The 5538-nt window shown below is 32.6% G+C and overlaps 1 long non-coding RNA gene across 1 annotated transcript; it reads left to right on the top strand.

Moving 5' to 3' along the window:
• The first annotated feature begins 352 nt into the window (after positions 1 to 352).
• On the top strand, positions 353 to 1998 carry LOC120199245. Its single transcript, XR_005523438.1, has 2 exons — positions 353 to 1195; positions 1565 to 1998. It is a non-coding gene; the product is annotated as an uncharacterized LOC120199245 (long non-coding RNA).
• Positions 1999 to 5538: the final 3540 nt, after the last annotated feature.

Below are 5538 nucleotides of genomic sequence, written 5' to 3' on the forward strand. Positions count from 1 at the left end.
CCAATTTTGGGCGTTGTGGGGTGCTGATCATTCCCCAAACGTAACCGTTCACGAACTCTTTTTATTATTAAAAAGAACAAATTTTTAGTTAAACACATACCGGTTTATCTTTTAACTAATTTTTTTTTAAAAACTCTTTTAAAAAATGATTTTTAGGTAATCGACCTACCTAACTCAAAAGATTCGATTGCGACTCCCTAAACATTTCAATAAAGATCATTTATTCATTCACATTACTTTTTCCGTCAAAAAATATTCGTGTCCGGGCGAAAACCGATTACGACAATAACCGAAACTTAAAAGACGACACCCAGTATTTCAAGGTATCAGTTTTTTTTTTCATGGACCCGTTTTCCCTACATTTTCGAATTGAAAATAAAAAATAAAAAATAAAAAATAGGGATAGTTCGAGTTTACCTGGGATGGCGGTTTCGTCATCCGAATGGAGAGCGACACCGCTTCACGGCTTCGAGTGGTGACCATGGGCTATGAAGGGGTAGATCGGGAGATTTGTTGGAGTTTATGAAAAGGAAAGTGAGCTCTTTATTTTATTTGGGTGTTACCTGGTGAGATTTGGGAGCGATCGGAGTGAAGAGTTGTTGTCGAGTGGTGGCCGGCGTAGCAGCAAAGGTGAACGGCGATTAAGTAGAGCTCGTGGTGTTTCCCGATAATGCCGCCGCATGTCAGATAAGGAATGAGTTAGAGAATGAAATTCGAAGGCTGAGTTTAGGGTTAGATGTCAGATAACAAAAGAAAATTTCTTAGTTAAGGAAACACGTTTGTTTTCAATTGAGGAGTTAATCACTGCATAGGTCATCCTAAGATTTCAATATTTTACAATTTGGTCATGAGTTTGCATTTTTGTTTATCTATTTCCGAATTATTGTCCTAATAGCTAGGGGTGTGCAAAAAAACCTAATTCGACCGATTCGATCTGTTGATATGATGATCCGATCCGAAAATTCGGATATCCGATCCGTTTTTCAATTTTTGGATAGTTTGGATCGGGTATCCAATTTTTTTTTCGGATTATCGGATCGGATACGGATCGAAAATATATCAATTTCGGATTATCTGAAAACCCGAATTTTTGTTGTTGCTATTTTCTATAATTCGAAACAGAAGTCACTGAGAGAAGTGCTTCGATTACCAAGTGAAGAAGAAGACCGAGGAGAGAGTGAGAAGAAAATGAAAGGTTGGTTCTTTTTCTTGTTATTTTTTATAGTAATTTTAGTTCAGATTTGTAGTTATTGACCAAAAACTGAGCTACTCTTTTCATATATTTCGTTTCCTTTTTAATTTTTTTATCACTCTAGATCAAGAATGTTTGATTTGGTTTTAAGTTTGTAGGAAAATGTAAGAAAATAGTTGAAAATCATAACTTTAAGACTTAGGTTTCTTCTTAGTTTTTGTTCACCTAATTTGTGAATTTTCTGAGGAACGAGTGTGATTTCTGGTTTATTGTATTTTTCTCAGGTTTTCTGGGGTTTTTCCTTATGTTCTTATGTACTTTTTAGTTAGATGGCTTATATTGTTATGTGTTTTACATGTAAATGATGGGTAGAAATCTTAGCCCGATATTACGGAGTGAATTGGCAAATCTTGATAAAGATGCTGATAGTCGAAAATCAACAATGAATGCACTGAAATCATATGTGAGAGACTAGGATTCGAAGGCGATACCGGTCTTCCTTGCTCAAGTTTCGGAGACAAAAGAAACCGGGTTAGTGTCGGGCGAATACACTATTTCACTATATAAATTCTTGCTCGTGTTCATGGTGTGAAGATTGCTCCTCAAATTGATAGTATAATGTCCACCATTATCAAGACATTAGCTTCGAGTGCAGGCTCTTTTCCTCTACATCAAGCCTTTTCGAAGGTGGTTCCTACAATTGCAAGATATGGAATTGATCCAACCACTCCGGAGGATAAGAAGAGGCATATCATCCACTCACTTTGTAAGCCTCTGTCGGATCAGATACAATACTAGTTATTTGCCCCAAAAAAAAAATCGGATCGGATCCAAATATTTTGGATATCCGTTTCGAAATTTCGGATATCCGATTTTTTTCGGATCGAATACGGATCATTACTTTAGGTATCTGAAATTTTTAGATATCCGATATCCGATAATGGACACCCCTATTAGTAGCGCACTTTGTCCGTTGTTTTGTTTTTTTAGAGTAATTGTGTCTACTTATGGGCTATTCGCTCTTTAATTCTTGAACATTTACCGTGTATTCATAATTTAGTCATTAGACCTGCATTTTTTAATTTATTTCGATTTTACCTTGATGTTTATATTTATTGCAATTTAATTACTATTATGAAATTGGTGTACATAGTTTAAATTAATCCCTAAATTATTATGTAAGTTTTAATTTAATCCTTAGATTAATATTTTGGTTAATTAGCCCTAAAACTATTTTGTTAATAATTTTATTTGGCAATTTGTAATAATTAATTAGTCTTTAAAGTCAATTTCGTATTGTTGTAATATATATTTTATTTGTTTTTTTATGCATGTTTTTTTTTTGTAGTACATTAAATCTTATGATAGATCCTTTAAATTCAACTCTCTTCAATTTAGTTCATAGTTAGAGCCCTAGTTTAAATTTAAACCTTTAGATTTAGATTTCTCAAACCTTAATCCTTTAATTTAGGGAGTAATCGGAATTGGCTTTCGCATTTAACATCTTTGAAGGACAATTCCGATTATTCAACTCAATAAATGGTTAAAATTAGTGATGATGGGCAATAATGGTGATTTGATGATTTGATGATGATGCTGATGCTAATAAAGATGAAGGATAAATGTACTACGAACCCTTCTAATCGTAATTGACTAGGCAAACTCGATAATCGACTCTAACAAACCCTCTTACTTACAATGAAGAGGCAAACCATAGTTTGAAGATCTCTCTCACAAAGAACTTGAAAAAACTTAATGAAAAGAAGCTTCGAAGGTACAAGACAATCAACATTTACAAAAATGAACTCTGGTTATATAATTAATCAAAGAAATCTGATATACAATGATGAATGAAGCCTCCTTCATATAGGAGACGGGTTCTAAAAGTCTGAAGCAACTAGAGAATAAAATAGTAATAAATTTAACATATTTTAATTCTAATTCCTGGTTAAATAATAATAAATTAAGAATAATATTTAACTCAATATTAATTCCTAATAAAATAATAAATCTAATCCTAAAAGATAATGCATCATCCTGAATTAAATTATATTAAAAATAATCAATAAAAATATTGAAAATTCGTAATATTTACAAAATCTCGCATTAAAATTGTATAGGAATTTCTACATGCTATGTCTTCACTAAAATGAGTGTATCTTGAATTTTCGATATCAGATTGATGCGATTCAAGAACTGTTGGAAAGATAACAGATAGTCAATCATATATCCAAAAGATTTGTTGACCAAATAACACCAGAATCCCATTTGAAAAGTTGTCGCAATTCTACTGATGTTTTGGTCTTATTTTCCAAGGCTTGGTTGTGCCGATCAATTGGAAGCTTTAGTCCATTTTCTTTTTAAGTGAGCCTTGTGATGCATGTATTACCAACCTTAGTAGAATGTGGCCACACCTTATTGCAATCAGTGATATGTCCCAAAATAAAATTTGTGAGAATCAAAATCAGTATACAGATTTCAGTAAAATGTGGTCATGCCTTGTTCGAAATAGGTATCTGCAAAAAAAAAACTAAAAAATAAGTAAATATAAAATAAAATAAACCAAAAGAAAAGAGAAAGTAAAGCAATAAAAGTTGGGTTGCCTCCCAATAGCGCAATTGTTTAATTTCTCTATGGTGGACATGGTTACAGCGAGTTGTTCAATCATTGATATAAGTTGGTAGCTCAAATGAGGATCAGCGAGATATGAGACAATTTCACCTTTGTGGAATATTTTTAATCTATGACTATTCAACTTAAAGGTTTTGTCTGAGTCCGAGCTTTTAATTTCCACTATTCTATGAGGAAATACATTAGGAACTATAAATGGACAAAGCCAAAGAGAACGAAGCTTGCCTAGCATAAACTTAAATCAGGTGTCATATAATAACACCTTTTGACCTATCTCAAAATGTTTCTCAATAAGCATGATATCATGAAACAATTTGGATTTTTCCTTCTAGATCCTTAAGTTCTCACAAATATTTAAATGAAGCTTCTCTAATTCTTACTATTGTAGTACCCTTGAGATTCCAGCTTTGTTTAGGTCCATCTCAAATCGTTGAACCACCGATAGGATTTATGCTCCTTTAAGATTTGAATCAAGATCTCCTCCTGTTTAGTTGTTAGTCCTTTTTCGATTATTATCGGCAATGTCTCATATTCACCCAAATATATGCATTTTAGGTGGTCAGGTAGGTATTTCAATTCTATCTTTGGGCCTATAGAGTAGAAGAAAGCATTTTTTAGCATCTAAATTTACTTGTTCAAGAGATGGTACTGAAAACACTTTTTCGAAGTTAGTCTCATTGTCTTCAAGGTAAACTTGTGCACATAATCGCAACTCTATTCAATCTCTTTTTCAGAGAAGGTATATTGCACAACTGAATTAACCATATTAACTTGACAAGGAGATTTCACATCATTAGGACATTTCATTGCAATATGAATATTAAATTTCACAAGCTCTTCTACAAACTCCATGAATAAAGTACCCTCATATACATTGATCTTCGTCTTTGATGTCTTCATGAATGGTATTTCTAACAAAATCAAAGGTTATTACGAAGATAAATTACCTTATATTCCCAAGATACAAAAATCTACAGGAAAAATCAGCTCATCAACCTATACCAAAACATCCTCAACAACTCCAAATGTGTGATAATAGGAACCATTGACTAATTAAACTACCACATTAGTTCTTTGTAGGCCATTTAATCTTAAGTCTCAAAAAATAGAATATGTCATGACATTTATTGATGCGATCCTACCCTTTCACCTATTCATCTTCTTCTTGCTTTCCTCTTATGTTGATAAGAAGAAGGACCAGGGAACATTTACTCACCTCTCACATCTTTCCATTTACTTTACATATCATTACTTTGCATATACTTTATGTTATGTTGCATATACCATGTTCATTCTACATTACTATGCCAATCATTCATGTTATGTTATGTTAAGTATGATGATCAGATGCCTTATGTTTCATACCATGCATAGTATGTATTTCCTTATCATATACTTAGTTTATTTCATGCATTATATGTTAAGCATAGTTATGACATTTTATAGTATTTATACTATGTTCATCGTTTACTTTGCTTAGCATAATGCATTCATACACATCTTTACTTAGCTTATGTTATGTTCATGCATCATTTCTTAGCTCATTATAATTATATGCATTCATATCTAGCTCATTCTTAGCTCATACATTAGCGCATAATCTTCGTCTTCAAAAGTCACGTCCATATTCATCAGATCATTCACCAACTGATTAAAGCTAGTAATGTGATCATTCATAGTGGTACTTGGTACATAGTTGAAGCGGAACAATCTCT

The sequence above is a fragment of the Hibiscus syriacus genome, unplaced genomic scaffold (assembly GCF_006381635.1).
Source record: "Hibiscus syriacus cultivar Baekdansim isolate YM2019G1 unplaced genomic scaffold, ASM638163v2 tig00005406_pilon, whole genome shotgun sequence".
NCBI classification, from domain to species: domain Eukaryota; kingdom Viridiplantae; phylum Streptophyta; class Magnoliopsida; order Malvales; family Malvaceae; genus Hibiscus; species Hibiscus syriacus.